This window comes from Triturus cristatus, chromosome 4_2 (genome assembly GCF_964204655.1).
Source record: "Triturus cristatus chromosome 4_2, aTriCri1.1, whole genome shotgun sequence".
Classification (NCBI taxonomy): domain Eukaryota; kingdom Metazoa; phylum Chordata; class Amphibia; order Caudata; family Salamandridae; genus Triturus; species Triturus cristatus.
The window spans coordinates 173,551,823-173,569,245 of NC_140586.1; positions in this window are offsets into that span (position 1 = coordinate 173,551,823).

Consider the following 17,423-nt stretch of genomic DNA (forward strand, 5'->3'; position numbering starts at 1 on the left):
CAGGTGATTATGAGTGATACTGAGGTGGTGCTGAGTCATGCTGAGGTGGTGGTGCTGCACTGGTGCTCATGTGGTGCTGAGTTGGTGCTGTGCTGAGGTGATGCTGCACTGGTGATGATGCGCTGATGCGGAGGTGGTGCTGTGCTGATGCTGAGATGGTGCTGCACTGATGCTGAGTTGGTGCTGCATTGGTTTGTGGTGGTGCATTTATGAGAAGATGGTGCTGTGCTGATGCTGAGATGGCCCTGTGCTGATGCTGAGGTGGTGCTGTGGTGGTGCTGTGGTGATGCTCATGTGATGCTGAGTGATACAGAGGTGGTGCTCAGTGATAATGAGGTGGTCCTGAGTGAGGCTGAGGTGGTGCTGAGTGATGCTGAGGTGGTAATGCGGTGTGGTGCTCAGGTGGTGCCGAGTGATGCTGAGTAATGCTGAGTTGGTGCTGTGCTGAGTTAGTGCTGTGCTGAGGTGATGCTGTGCTGATGCTGAGGTGGTACTGTGCTGATGCTGAAGTGGTGCCGCATTGGTGCTGAAATGCTGATGAGGTGAGGTTGCACTGGTTCTGTGGTGGGGCTGTTCTGGTGCTGAGTTGGGGCTGCTCTGGTGGTGGTCTACTGATGTGGCTATGGTGTTGCTGAGGTGCTGCTACACTTGTGCTGAGGGGTTGCTTTTCTGATGCTGAGTTGGTGCTGCACTGGTGGTGGTAAACTGATGAGGAGGTGGTGCTGTGCTGGTGCGGAGGTGATGCTCTGGTGATTATGAGTGATGCTGAGGTGGTGCTGAGGTGGTGGTGTGCTGGTGCGGAGGTGATGCAGGTGATGCTGAATGATACTGCAATGGTGCTGAGTGATGCTGAGGTGGTGGTGTGCTGGTGCGGAGGTGATGCTCAGGTGATGCTGAGTGGTGCTGAGGTGGTGCTGAAGTGGTGGTGTGCTAGTGCGGAGGTGATGCTCAGGTGATGCTCAATGATACTGCAATGGTGCTGAGTGATGCTGAGGTGGTGGTGTGCTGGTGCGGAGGTGATGCTCAGGTGATTATGAGTGATACTGAGGTGGTGCTGAGTCATGCTGAGGTGGTGGTGCTGCACTGGTGCTCATGTGGTGCTGAGTTGGTGCTGTGCTGAGGTGATGCTGCACTGGTGATGATGCGCTGATGCGGAGGTGGTGCTGTGCGGATGCTGATGGTGCTGCACTGATGCTGAGTTGGTGCTGCATTGGTTTGTGGTGGTGCATTTATGAGAAGATGGTGCTGTGCTGATGCTGAGATGGCCCTGTGCTGATGCTGAGGTGGTGCTGTGGTGGTGCTGTGGTGATGCTCATGTGATGCTGAGTGATACTGAGGTGGCGCTCAGTGATACTGAGGTGGTCCTGAGTGAGGCTGAGGTGGTGCTGAGTGATGCTGAGGTGGTAATGCGGTGTGGTGCTCAGGTGGTGCCGAGTGATGCTGAGTAATGCTGAGTTGGTGCTGTGCTGAGTTAGTGCTGTGCTGAGGTGATGCTGTGCTGATGCTGAGGTGGTACTGTGCTGATGCTGAAGTGGTGCCGCATTGGTGCTGAAATGCTGATGAGGTGGGGTTGCACTGGTGCTGTGGTGGGGCTGTTCTGGTGCTGAGTTGGGGCTGCTCTGGTGGTGGTCTACTGATGTGGCTATGGTGTTGCTGAGGTGCTGCTACACTTGTGCTGAGGGGTTGCTTTTCTGATGCTGAGTTGGTGCTGCACTGGTGGTGGTAAACTGATGAGGAGGTGGTGCTGTGCTGATTCTGAGATGGTGCTATGCTGATGCTGAAGTGGTGCTGTAGTTATGCTGAGTTGGTGTTGCGCTGATGCTGCTGTAATGCAGCACTGATGCTGAGGTGGTGCTGTGCAGATGCTGTGCTGGTACTGAGGTAGTACTGAGGTGCTGGTGTGCTTGAGTAGAGGTGGTGCTGAATGATGCTTTGGTGGTGCTCAGGAGGTGCTGTTCCTGTGCTTAGGTGGTGCTGAGTCATGCTATGTTGGTGCTGCACTTGTGCTCAGGTGATGCTGCGCTTGTGCGGAGGTGGTGCTGTGGTGAAGTGGTGCTGTGCAGCTGCTGTGCTGGTGCTCAGTTACTGCGCTACTGGTACTGAGTGATACTGAGGTGGTGCTGAGGTGTTGGTGTGCTTGTGCAGAGGTGGTGCTCAGGTGGTGCTCAGGTGGTGCTAAGTGATACTGAGGTGGTGCTGAGTGATACTTTGGTGGTGCTCAGGTGGTGCTGTGCTGGTGCTCAGGTTGTGCTGTGCTGGTTCTCGGGTGGTGCTGAGTCATGCTGAGTTGGTGCTGCACTAGTGATGAAGTGATGCTGCACTGGTGCTGAGATGGTGCTACGCTAATGCTGAAGTGGTGCTGTGCTGGTGCTGAGTTGCTGCTGTGCTGGTGCTGAGTTGGTGCTGTGCTGGTGCACTGATGTGGAGGTGGTGGTGTGCTGGTGGTGTTCTGTGATGCTGCACTGGTGCTGAAGTGGTGTTGAGTGATGCTGTGATGGCGGTGAGTGATGCTATGCTGATTCTGCGCTTATGTTGAGGTAGTGATGCTCCACTGATGCTGAGATAGTGCTGCGCTAGTAGTTAAGTGGTGCTGCACTGGTGCAGAGGTTGATATTGGTTTTATTTCACCAATGATTGAAACTCAAAAGAAAGCATCAACAGTTGAAACCGCGTAACTTAAAGCTGCTTCCATTTTCATAAAATGGAGCAATAACAACATGTTTACCTTTTTAATCGTATCCCAATAATCACACTGGCAAAAGAATGTAAATAGGTTGATCCTACTGTCGGCCGTCTTCTTTTACTGCACTTCCATTAGGTAAGAATATTGATTAGTTGGAAAACAAGATAAGAACATCATTTGCAGCCCTCAGCTGAGTGCGTTCAGAAAGCCAAACAAGCCACAGCAAAAACAAAACATTGTGCGCCAAAACTAAACATATGGCAGATAATGGAATGGACCATGCAACAGGGTCAGTCTCCAGGGCATGACCAAAACAGCAAAAGGAGGGACACATGTAAACTTTTCAGCCACAAAAAACAATGTAATTTCAAAAGGCACATGAAGGAAAGAAAGCCCATACAGTAGATGCAGCATGTCTCAAGAGACAGAGCATGTGCTGCCTAGGCAAGACCTAAAAAGGGTGAGGGGGCACGCTCCCTGCCTTCCTGGGCCGATTTCAGACCTGGGGACCCTAGCACCAGTGGCCTGATTGTAGTAACAAAGGAGAGGGGGGCACGCAGCCTCCCATTGGGCCTATTTCGGCCTCAGGGACCCCATCTACCAGAAATGGACGTGCGCGAAATGGGGAGGGTGCTGCGCAGCACCCCTTCCTGAGCCATTACTGGCTCTGGGGACCCCATCCCTCACAGCCAGTCCAGGCTATGTCTTGGGAAGCCCACCCCCGAGACATAGCAGTTTCTCTGCTCGCACTGGTGTGGACAGGGAAACCTGTGTTTGCTCTCACTTTGCTGCAGCAGTTTCAAAACTCCCGCCCAGTAGGAGCAAACACCAAGTGGACTGCTCTCCAGCAGACGGGAGCATGAAAAATGCTCCCACCCGGCGGGAGCGGACTTTTTATTCGTTACCCTGCCTGCAGTGAAGCGGACATGGAAACAGATAAAAAGATTGCTCTTGCAGCAAGGAGCAGCGTTTTTAGCTGCTCCCTGTGGGTAGCAGTGCCGGCTCCCTCTGGAGACGAGGAGCTGGCTGGGGCCATGGGGGCCGTGGGGATCCTTCCACAGCCCCCAAACATAGTGTGGTGGGTGCCCTGGGGGATATATCAGGGCACAAACGCTTTGTTGTTCAGGCCCAGGGGATGGGGTCCCCAGGGCTGATATCGACCTGGGGAGGACTGGGCTGCATGCCCCCTCCAACTTTGGAATATGGCCAGGCCCTGGGAGATGGGGTCCCAGAGGACGAAATTGGCGTGGGAGGGAGGCTGTGTGCCCCCTCCCCCATCAATATGGTGGGGGGCCTGGAGGATGGGGTCCCTGGGGCCAAAAACAGCCGGGGGAGGGGGTCTGCGTGCACCCTCCCCATTAAATATGGTGCCAATCCTTGGGGGATGGGTTCACCCATGGCCAACCCACCCTGCACGGCTAATTGATAGGCCATTGAGAGGGCTAAGAAAATACCCCTATATTTAGACTTTTAACCATACCAAAGTCACCGAAGAATAAAGGAAACCGTGGTGTCCTTTTGGTATTTTTAATCTTTTAGACCCTGCTAGGAATAATATTCAAATAGCTCCTGGAAGATTATCGACTTCTCCTTAGCTTATAGGGACCAGGGAGGATGAAGCATGACACCAATACTGTGTGTAAGGTCCCTAAACAATCCTTTTGGGATGTTTTTCCTTTGGGAGAAACAGGCTCGAACGAAGTCAAGAAGGTAGTAGGATACTTTTTTGGGGGTAAATTTGTGACCATCACTGCCAGTGCCTGCCACGGAATGGGAGCCCGACTTAGAGTATGGAGCGTAGCTGAGTCGCCTCTGTCTGGCTCTTAACAGTCAGATTGCAACATCTCTGGCCTTGCAGACTTACTCTCTGCTGGACAGAAGCCCGGAAGGCTTTTCTTCTGGCTCACTATGCTACCCTCTACACCTGCCTCTCTCCCTGCCACCTATCGACAAACGTGATCAGCTGTTCAGTACAAAAAGGACCCATATACTTGTGCAGAAGGAGGATCGTAGGGAACATCTCTAGAGTCTTTGCAGTTATCATAGTTCCAAGTGACTTTGTTATGTTTGACAGCTTCAACCAGTCCCGAGCAAGGGTTTTTTTGCTGGCATCACTTTGTGTCTGGGTATTTAAATTCAATTTCCGAATTGTAAAAGTCAAACTTCAAGTCCCAGAATGCAATGTTAAGTGGATTGAAAAGCCAGAACTAGCAAGAGGTGTCATACATAATAAATGGCCACTTGCCCTCTAACCATTGATCATTTAAGTTAATATTTAGTCTCAACATAAAAGGGGACAACAGGAAATGAATTAGCTACAGCTGAAGCAACAGGAAATTCAGTAGCCACTGCAGAATGTTATGCTTTTCAAGTTACTCCTTATAGATAACAACCTCCAAATGGAATCTCAGGCAGGCAAGACAGCCAGTGTGTGTTTTGGGCTACTGCGCTTGTTGCGCCAGATCTTACCGATTCTACCGAATGAGATGCGCTCCCTGGTCGTGAGCAGCACAGTGTTAAGTAGGATGGACTACTGTAACTCCCTGTATCTGGGGGCCCCTCAATATATCATCCAGGGGCTGCAAAGAGTCCAATCAGCTGCAGCCAAATTAGTGTTAAACCGTAGACGTGCTTCATCCTCTACTCAGGCTCTGAGAGAGCTTCACTGGCTGCCAATCAAAGAACGGGTCCAATTTAAATCCCTCTGTTTGGTATATAGAGCAACACATGGGATGGGCCCAATACCCCTCCAGGAAAAATTCACCTGGTACCTCCCACAGAGACAGCTTCGCTCTTCCAGTGCTAACCTGTTGGTAGTTCCTAGATTCAAACGGTCTAGGATGGGCGGGCGGGCTTTCAGCGTGGCAGGAGCCTTGCTGTGGAATGAGCTACCACAGAAGATTAGACAACTTGACTCATTAACCGACTTCAGAAAGAGCCTTAAAACCTGGCTGTTTCCGAAAGCCTAATCCCCCGTCTGTTTATCATCTCGAACCGGTAATAGTTGTGCTATATCAGAGCGCCAGGATACCCGTAGGGTCACAGTAGCGCTATATAAGAATCAATACAATACAATACAATACTCTACAGTTTTTCTAAAAAACATATTTATCAATGGCACCAAATCAATGCAGGATCTAGAGGCCTTTAAGGAAAAACACTGCACACAGTTTTTTTTATTTTACTAGGTGGGGTGATGGCTGATGCCGTTCAGGGAAATGTTAGCTGAGGGGAATCCCGCAGAGCCCGCACTACAATCAATTTGTCTAGCTAGGATAATCCCTGATGCTACTAAGGCAAGTCCTGTGCTATGTGGCAGTGGTTACATCAGGAGAGGAAAATCCTTCCACAAGTGGATACAATTTCACTGCCTGAGTCCTAGACTACGCTCTTGGCATACAGAGCAAGACCTTTGCCAGTGAAATTGTTCACCCACCCTCGCAGCACCACAATTGAGTGAGGCCTCCCCTACCCTGCACTCTCTAGTGTGGGTGTTGGAGGTCCTCCTCCACCCACAGGTTCACCTGCGCCTCATCCCTGGTGGTCCAGTGGACCATTGTCACCCTCTTCTCTTTCCGCTCTGTTTTTCACTTCTTTCACCCTCTTTCCTCAGTCTATTTTTCTGCACTTTATCTGCTTTCTGCACTTTCTTGCATTTCTACTTGTTTCTCTGTTTTCCCCTTTACTCCTCCTTTAACTCCTTTTCTGCTCGTTTTCCCCCATTGCTGCTGCCCCCGCGGCCCCTCCCCCCAGCACGACCAGCTCGACCAATCCTGCTCCCCTCCCGCCTCCCAGCTGTCCAGCCCACCCGACCCCTACTTAATGGCAGCCGCTGAGGGGGCAGGCGAGCAAGACCACTGACTCTTTGTCAGTGACATTGCTCTCCCACCCTCCCAGCTCCATTATTGAGTGAGGCCTCCCCCAGCCCCTGTACTCTCTAGTGTGGGTGTTCAAGGCCCTCCTCTATTCGCAGGTTCACCTGCGCCTCATCCCTGGTTGTCCAGTGGAACTGTGTCACCCTTTTCTCGCTCCATTTTTCACTTGATTTTCACTTGTTTTCACCCTCTTTCCTCAATCTATTTTTCTGCATATTATCTGCTTTCTGCACTTTCCTGCATTTCTGCTTGTTTCTCTGTTTTCCCCTTTACTCCTCCTTTCCCCCTCGTTTTCCCCTGCCGCTGCTGCCCTCGTGGCCCTTCCCCCCCAGCACGACCAGCGCGACTATTCAAGCTCCCCTCCCTGCTCCCACCTCCCAGCTGTCCAGCCCTCCCCGACCCCTAATTAATTGCGGCCGCTGCGGGCACAGGCGAGCAAGACCACTGACTCTTTGTCAGTGACATTGCTCTCCCACCCTCCCAGCTCCACCATTGAGTGAGGCCTCCCCCAGCCCCTGTACTCTCTAGTGTGGGTGTTTGAGGCCCTCCTCCACCCGCAGGTTCACGTGCACCTCATCCCTGGTGGTCCAGTGGACCTCTGTCACCCTTTTCTCGCTCTGCATTCCCCTCCGTTTTTCACTCGTATCCACCCTCTTTCCTCAATCTATTTTTCTGCACTTTTTCTGCTTTCTGCACTTTCCTGTGTTTCTGCTTGTTTCTCTGTTTTTCCCTTTACTTCTCCTTTCCTCCTTGCCTGCCCGTTTTCCCCTGCCGCTGCTGCCCCCGTGGCCCCTCCCCCCAGCACGACCAGCGCGACCAATCCAGCTTACCTCCCCGCTCCCGGCTCCCAGCAGTCCAGCCCTCCCTGACCCCTACATAATGGCTGCCACTGCTTGGCCGCGCCGCCCGTCTGCGACCCGACCGTGACCAGCGCCAGGAACCCTGGACCGCCGCCCGCCAACGATATGACCCACCTGCACTCCACGCACTCAACCCAGGCCGCAACAACAACTGCAAGCTAGCATCACCAGCCGACACCCACGGACCCTTAAGCTGTCACCACTGCCGGCACACCTGCAGCACCGCCAAGAACACGGATCCAGCACAACCCCCCCACAAGAACACAACCGAACCGAAGAGCATGCAATGCATCCTCCTCAACGTCCGACCCCTCCACAAACACGCCACAGAAATCTGGGACCGCCTCGATAGCACCACCCCGGATGTAGCGTTCTCCACTGAAACCTGGACCAATACCACCTCGGGACCGGCCATCGCCATCTCCATCCCTCAAGGATACCAGATCTCCAAGAAGGACCGCCCCACCCGCCCAGGAGGAGGAATTACCATTGTTTACAAATCCACCATCTGCCTGAAACACACTCCCTGACGAGCCCACAGACCTGATGGAACACCTTCACTTCAAGATACTGGCCAGCCCACTGCCACCCTCTGAGGAACCGTCATCTACCGACCTCCTGGACCCCATGGACCCTGTGCAAACTCCATCACGGACATCATCTCCCCACAGGCCATCGCATCCACCTGCTGGGAGACCCCAACTTCCACCTCAACAACCAATTGGACCCCAACACCCCATCCCTCCTGGACAACCTCCACAATATTGGATTGAACCAGATCGTGACCGAGCCCACGCACTCAGCAGGACACACCCTCGACCCCCTCTTCACTACAGGAAACTCCATCACCTTCAGCCACACCACCTAACTCTCATGGACTAACCATCGTTGCGTCCACTTCACCTTCAGAACACCCACCATCTGCAGACACCAGCACCTGCTCCCACGAAGAAACTGGACCAAAATCACCAACGACCAGCTCACCTCCTCACTCAACAATTCCACCCCAACCATTGCGGAAAACGATGACCCCAACACCGCAGCCCGAATGCAACATAGATGGATCGCGGACAACGCCAACACCATAGCCCCCCTCAAGAAAAACAACAATACCTGCGCCAAGAAAGCCAGATTGTTTACCACCGAACTTCGAGAGTCCAGACGTACTGGCCGCCACCTCGAAAAGGCCTGGAGGAACACCAAATCCACAGAAGCCCACAACAACTTCAGAGCCGCAACCAACGCTCACCACCAACTCATCAGAGAAACAAGGAAAAAAGCGATTGAAGACAGAATCTCTACCCACGCGCACAACAGCAAAGAACTTTTCAACATCATCAAGGAGTTTGCCCAACCCACCAGAGAGTCTACTGACATCCCTCCCTCACAAGACCTCTGCGACAAACTCAGCACCTTTTTCCACCACAAAATCAAGAGCATCTACGACAACTTCGACGAAGACAACAAACACACTGAACCCTCACCAACCACTCCCAACACCCGGAACCCAGAGACTGACAACTGGACAGCCCTCACCACCGAAGACACACTGAAGACAATGAAATCAATCCACTCAGAGGCCCCCACGGAACCCTGACCCCACCACATATTCAACAGAGCCGCCGACACCATCACACCCATGCTCTGCCACACCATCAACAGCTCCCTGGCGAACGCCTCATTCCCCGATGACTGGAAACACGCCGAGGTCAACCCCCTCCTGAAGAAACCCTCGGCGGACCCCACCGACCTAAAAAACGACAGACCCATCTCCCTGCTCCCATTCCCAGCGAAAGTCATTGAGAAAGCCATCAACAGCCAACTCTCCACTTTCATCGAAGAGCACAACATCCTCAACTCCTCCCAATCCGGTTTCAGAAAAAAACACAGTATGGTAACCGCCCTCCTCGCTGCAACAGACGACAGCCGCACCCTACTGGACAAAGGAGAAACAGTAGCCCTCATCGCCTCGACCTCTCAGCGGTGTTTGACACAGTCTCTCATCGCACCCTAATAAGCAGACTCCACGAAGCAGGAATTCAGGACAGGTCCTCGACTGGATCCGCTCCTTCCTCTCCGGCAGAACGCAGCGAGTCAGACTCCCCTCTTTCCTCTCGGACCCTGCACCTACCACCTGCAGAGTCCCCCAGATGCTCTTCAATGTCAACATGGCTCCACTGGCCCCCATCGTCAGAACCTACAGACTCAACATTGTGTCATAAGCAGATGACACCCAACTCATCCTCTCCCTATCCAACGAACCCAACACCGCCAGACACAACTTTCGAGAAGGTATGGAAGCCGTGCTAAATGGATGAAAAACAGCTGCCTACAACTAAACACCAACAAAACGGAAGTACTCATCGTGGGCCCAAACCCCGATGCCTGGAGCGACACCTAGTGGCCCCCCGCTCTCAGAAACCTGCCAACCCCCACGGACCACGCACGCAACCTGGGAATCATCCTGGACTCCAAGCTCAAAATTGACCGCCAGATCAACTCTGTCTCGTCTTCCTGCTTCCACACCCTCCGCCTCCTTCGTAAGACCTTCAAATGGATCCCCCTCGACCACAGAAAGACAGTCACTCACACCCTGGTCACCAGCAAACTCGACTACGGCAACGCATTCTACGCCGGAATAAACAAAACCTCACCCGCAAGCAACAGAACATCCAGAACGCCACCGCAAGACTGGTCCTCAACCTGCCAAAACACTTCCACATCTCGCAGCACCTGCGCACACTCCACTGGCTCCCCGTTGAGGCTAGAATCACCTTCAAGATACTCACCCACGCACACAAGGCCCTCCACGACACCGGACCAGCATACATGAACAGCCGACTCAAATTCTACGCACCCCAAAGGACCCTACGATCAGCCCAGCTCTCCTACGTCGTGGTACCGAGCACCAGGAAGACCAGATCGGGAGGCCGCTCCTACTCCTTCCTCGCAGCCAAAGCCTGAAAAGACCTTCCGCTTCACCTCAGACAGACAAAATCGCTCCCCATCTTCGCAAGAAACCTCAAAACATGGGTATTCGATAGCCCCCTTCCTTGATGGACTGGAACCTGCACCCCCCTACCCCTTGAGACCCTTACGGGTGAGTAGTCGCGATCAACAAACGCATGATTGTATGATTGATTGAGTGTCACTAAAAGTGTCACACCCGAGACTGAGAAATGTCACACATAAAATGTACACATAAGAAGACTGAAAACTTGGCAGCCCTATATTGTCTGAGAAAAATCACTGTAGTACATATCTGACTCAATCAAATCACTAGTAGGAGGCATGCAACAAGCTGCGACAGAAGACCAGGTCAGGTGGCCTTTCCACGTCAAGAGCATATGTATTTTGTTTTGCTGTTTTTTACAGAGCGAACTCGACCGGAAGGTATCAGAGTTTACATGACTTTACATGAGCACCAGTTGCTTTATAGACAGATACATCCATTTTAGGCACGGAGAGATTAAGTGATTTGCCCAGAACCACAGAATGCTTTAGCCTCCCACAAGAGTCGAACCTGGTTGCCCCACTTCAAAGTCGGCGGCTCTAGCCCTTAAGCCACATTCTCTACCTTAGGGTTGGGGGGACGCTCCATTTGCTCGATCACTCTTGTTTCACCGAGTGGTAATTCTGCACATCGCATTTTGGTCCTAGTGAGACTGGATCCGGCATCTCTTAGGGTGGTTTCAGGTCCTAGTGTGACATTACCACTGGATGTCACATCCCCGGTTGTTTCATACACAGAGCCACCCACATCCCAAGGATGTGGACATGGATAAAAAAGCTCCTTCTCCTTTGTGGATGAACAAGAAGGAGCATACACTGTATTGGGAGACTTAGGCCCAGATCTCTGTACTGCGGTGTATGATTGCCATTGTTCAACATTCTGTCCATTAATTGTTCTTTTTGTATTAGTCACCCCCATTGGGACGGTATTCCCAGACGTGGGTCTCATGCTCTCCATGCCACTGGATCTAGCTAGCCTGGCTGATGAGGGATGAAACCCCGAAACTGGTCCTAGGATGCTTGTTTCCAGTCCAGGGAGGACCTGACCTAGCAGTTCTGGCTGGACTGTTCCCATGGGGAACCGGGTCAAGACTAATTTGCATATGGCTGGGTTTAAACTGGAATGGCATGGGGAGCAAACAAATGACAGATTTAGGCCCAGATCTCTTTACTGGGGTGAATGTATGACATTGTTCTGCATTCTGACCATCAACTGTTCTTTTAGCATTTACCTCCTTTGGGCAAAGGCATGCAGTGCAGATCTTTCACAGACTAGTCCTGAACCATACCTTCCACAACTTCCTAGTTTGCACGTGAAGACTTTTCGGTATGGTGTAGTGTGAAATTGAGCCCATATCAAAACGTCTGTTCATATAGCACTTGTATGACCTGTAGCTTAAACTACAAATAGTTTCAATTTATAAAAATAAACCAAAATTCTTTCAAGCAGTAGACATATATCTTTCTTGAAACCGATCTTTAAATATTACCATAAAACAATGTCTGATGCAAGTGAGACAAGGTCTGGAATATATTAAGACATTTACTGTTAAATGTATTATTTCTTTAACACCTTTTTTCCAAAATCAAGCCCCGTACCGAATATTATTACAATATCATAATAAGAACATTGCAGTTGTTAGATTGCAATGTCAAGATCACCGAACCACCCTCCATTTAACTACCTGACCACGCCCCTACAACAGGACCAGAAGTGATGTGCCGTTCCAGGGTACAGTGTGGCACCTGGTATGTGGCACACCGGAACATACCAGCTTTGCACGTAGGAAAGGCCACTATAGTGCATGCCTTTGTAGACAGTGCTCTGGGCGCATCCAAATGTGCCCTCATCCCCAATTTCATCGACAAGTACTCCACCCACTCTGTGCTTGACCCCCTCAGGGGTGAGTAGTCACGCTTTATAAGAAACCTGATTGATTTATTTTGATGGGAGAGAGACTGGCATACAGGCCCAGATTTATCAAGCCTTTGTGTTGTCCCTGTGTCACGCACGGTGATGCAAGGACAACACAAAGGCTTCAGTAATATTTACAAAGTCACGCAATGGGCGATTTGCGCCATCTTGCGTGACTTTGTAAAGAAATGTAAAGCAATGCAGTGACTTGCGCTGAGTTACGCTAGGTTTCAAGCTAGGGGGGGTTCCATGGGTGGAGCATTGGTGTTCCCAAACATTCACCCATGGATTTTGTAACATTCCCACATTTACTAAAGCTAGTAAACATGGGAATGAGTCAAAATGCTATGCCTTCCCCAGTGAGACGTAACAAGGAGAATTCCTTTTTATTCCTCCACATTATTTCCTCTATGTGTGCGTGATACATTCTTGCAGTGCACATAGAAAGAGATAAATGCCTCGAAGGATTGTTTTTGTGGAGGAAGGTATCCCTACCTGCTCAAGAACAATCTTGCCTGCAATACAGAAACACTTGCACAACCTGCATTGGCGCTAGGCTGCACACAGTGCATCAGCGCAAGGAGAGTGCAGAAATACTCCATATCTTTGTAATGCAGAGCATACCTGCTCTCTCCCTTTCACGCAACACAGTGCAGCAACTTTGCAGGCTGCCCTGCGTTGCATGAACTATTAGTAAACCTGTCCCACAGTATCCATACTTCCTGGTTCCCCTCCTCACTTTAATCACTCAGAGCTGAGCTGCTGCCTGGGCGCCATATTGGAGATGGAGAGCCCAGAGTTGTTTTGGTTGGGGTAGAAGAATATGAACCCCTGTACACTGCAAGAAATTATGGCTGTGTGGACACTGTAGGCAGACTGCAGGTTTCCCACAAAAAGAGGTTCTTATAGAAATCTTAAAAACTGGGGCCTCATTCAAGGACAATGTTCTGCAACAAAAACAATCTTTAAAAAAAAAGTCTGAGAAATTCATGTCTCCAAGAGGTGTGAAGGTGTACAATTTCCTTTGGGACATGCACTTTTATGGCCGAATACTCTATGTGCTGCTGGGGTAACACCGCACTGCCCTCTGAAGAGCTGGCTTTGCCTCAGACACACAGAGGACTGCCTTCCTTGCATTTATCTACACCCACCCTGGCACCTTCCAATGTAATTGTCTTAGGCCTTGAGGAAGTGCATTATGTTTGGCCCACTTCAACTCTTTCTGTAACAGTGTGTGGTCTTTTGACTAAAATCGGCTCTCACTGCAGTCCTAGTCTGGACGAGTTCATTAACACAATAATAATGGATAGTCTGTGGGATACAGGTTCAGCTGCCCCAGTGAACTGAACTGAAGCATGGTGAGAAAGCACAGGGAAGACACATTTTATAGCATTACACAAAATGGATCTGCAATGGAGAACATGCGGCGAATTCCAACAAAGGGAGGATACAAGTGTTTGAAGAAAGAGATCATGAGGAAGGAAGAAGGCCTTTAATTTGTAACAACAATGTAAACCTTTCACCTGACTATGCTAATTAACACTTTCTTGTACCAAGATGCAAAAGAGGCTCAAAACCTCAGAGACAGACTTAATTTAGGAGTTTGTTAGCATGAGCGGAAAAACATGCCTGAAGCAGGTTGCAGGGACGCAGATGAAAAACGATTATTTTACATAAGAAATGGGAGGCACACTGGCAGCCTTTGCAGCACGCGTTGCACATGTTCAAGACGGGGCTCTTCACAAATGTGCTGCAGGCCATGCAGATCAGAGGTTGGGTCTCAGATGAGAGCCATCGGATAATTGTTCTCTGCGTCTCTTTTGACATAGTCAGTTGCTGCTGTATTCATTGTTTTAGGGAATAAGATATTTTAGCTCACCCTTTTATTTTAGTGATATCAAGTTACGTTACTATAAACACTCTGCGATGCATCTTCTTCCACCTGGGATTTCCACACAAGCTCCAGGCTACTATCTCTCTTGTTCTCTCTAAATTCGATTACGCCAACAACCTGTACCACGGATCATCTTTAACAACTATGAAAAGACTACAACGGATTCAGAGCTCGGCTGCCAGACTACTCTTACATATAAAGCCACAAGCTCACATCTCCCCTGCCCTGAAGGCCCTACATTGGTTACCGCTTGCCAGAAGATCCACCTTCAAGCTGCTTTGTATAACCCACAAAGCGGCACATGGAACAGGCCCGTTTGTCATCAGGAATAATATCACAAAATACATTCAACATAAGGACCCCCCCTCTAGAGTGGCACCTCACCTCAAAATCCCACTGTATAGGAAAACAACAATAGGTGGCACATCCTTCTCTGTTCAAGCAGCAAAACTATGGAACTCTTTACCCACAAACATAAGATCCACGGAGAACCACCTCATCTTCAGAAGACTACTCAAGAGCTGGCTCTTCCCCACATAACCACCATACTCAAACACAAATATACAGCATGTCCCTCTGTATCTCTGTATATGAGCATTTATTTGGACTATAGATGTGTACCTACATATGTGTATTGTTTTGTATAAACTTGTATAATAAATATGTTTTAAATATATAGATATTTGTTCGTTCGGCTTAACAAATGTACATATTACTTATGGTTATATTATTATATGTTTAACATGTATATAGGTGACTGCATAAATAAATAAATCGTTTATCATGTCATAACTGTTTATCTACAATTGCATCACTATTGAATTACAATAACAAAAAATAATAATAAAAACAAATACATTTACTTTAAATACAGCAACACTAGAAAGTCTAAGTTTATTAAATACAATTTAAATCTACATATATTCCTTCCATGGACTTATGCAACTTTATATTTATTACTTTGCTTTTAATTCAGCATCTCCAATGCATTACCCTCCCACTGTCCACATTGTTGCTTGCACCCTCCCGCCCTTTTCCCTGCTGTCCGTGTTGTTGCTTGAACCCATCCCGCCCTCGGAGTTGTTGGTTGACCTCTCCCCTACCCTGTCCTCCTAACACTTCCTGCCCTCCATGTTGTTGCTTGCCCCAACCCACTATCCGTATTACTCTCCCACCCACCCGCCATAACAAAAAAAACGTGCTATGACATGGTCATCGCTTGCCACATCATAGTGCTTTTAAAAACTAACGTTCAGCCATGTAACCCTCCCTCCTGTCATCATTGCTGTCTCTCCAGCACTCTTGCTTGCCCCCACCCACCCGTCTTAACAAATAAAAGCACTATGAGGTGGACACCGCTGATCACATCATTGTGCTTTCTTCCCTCACACCATCCGTGTGCCCTCGATCCATCCGTAAGGGCTACTGCCACATCACCCAGACAGCCCCCCTCCAAAAAAAGCTATGCCGCGGCTAGCGTTGACTACTTCACATTGCTCTTTTTAAACTTCTGTCATACTACGCAGCATCCTCGCTGCTTTACAACATGACTACAAACAAATCCAATAGCTCTCTCGTAAGCGAAACCTATTGGCTTTACCAGTGCTTGTTGTTTATGAATCTGAAACATTATGGGAGAGCCTTGGGGCCCACCGTTCAGGGCTCACACCACTGGAATAGTCTTAGCCCTCTGCTCCAAATGAAAGCCTGTTACCTCCAGTTCAAGATATTAATGAAAACTGCACTTTTCAAACAGTTTTTTTTACTGCTACAGATATTGCACGTCTATACCCGTGACAGCCATTGCTCCCGACCCCTGGCTCGCGTTCTCCCTCCTCCTCGTCCATCTGCAGTGTTTACTGCTCACTTACCAGAACCCTTTCTGTGTTTCTCTGCTGCATTTAGTTTCTTTAAATAATTAATTCTCCCGCTACAACAGCAGCAGCTCTCTCTCGCTTCTCCAGTTTCTGTATCCTCCCTGGAAGCCCAGCTCATTTTCAGAGGTCGGTTGTATCTTTCGAGTTGAACACAGCGGCGTAGCTTCCATTGGTGCAGCAGGTGCAGTGGCACCGGGACCCAGAGGCCTGTTGGGCCCTCTGAACCTTGAACAATGCTGCATTTCATATGTGTTAACAGCAAGCTCCAAAGCAGCACGGAATCAAAAATAAACTAGAGTCGTTCAGGCAGAGGGAGAGTTAGGCTGAAGTGTCTGAAAGGCCCTCTGCGCTGTGATAGTCTGTTTGATGTCAGGACTAGGTCCAAGATTGACTCTCCCACCCGGATCTGATGAAACAGGCCTTATTACCGGAAGTCTCTCTGTCAAGTTCTGTCCAACATGTTTTAAGTGGGCCAAAATCGCAGCCTCCTAATAAATGACGTCGGAAACCCACTGATAAATCCATTCTACATCCATTCAGCTGCCATCTGGCACTCCAGATTAATGCCAGACTAATGTCCCACCACGTGAAAGCAGTGTGTGGATCAGAAGGAACTGTAGTAATAATGTGACCTTTGAGAATATGGCTGAAGAACCTCAAGAAACATTTTTGAACGAGGGTACACATAATCTACTGACAGACAAAAATTTAGACCCCACTACTAACAGTTATCATATTTCAAAAAGCTAGACCATTTTACAAAATCATACAACACCGTTGAGAGATCGCCGAAAAACACTGAAACCACGAAATATGAGTTCCATCCCCAGATACCTCGATGGGCATTCTATAGCCAATAAAATTATTTTAAAAACTGCTGTCGGCGTATTCCGCATAGTGCCCTGGAGTTATAACAGTCGTGTCCACCTGCTTCATGAGCCCCAAGGACACTGTGGTATTACAGAAGGGTCCGTAGATGTTTGTGCGGCTCCTTCTATAAGGTGCTATCGCTATCGTGAAACATCGTTACCTCGGCTCATTCACATAGGGCGTGGCCCAATGCAAATGAGGAAATTATTTTTCTTCTCCACTAATTACAGACAGAGGTGCAGAGGCAAAGAGGCCTTCAGAAGGCTCATTGATAAGGCACCACAAAAAGATGGCCCACTGTCAGTGCACCCCCCCCCCACCCCCGGAGGGTGTAAAAAAGGTGTAAAAATAGCCCCCGCAGTCCCTGGGATGCGGGGGCCCCTGAGCTGCAGGGGGGTCCCTCTGTGGCACTCTGCACGAGCGGCAGGCCCCTGGCC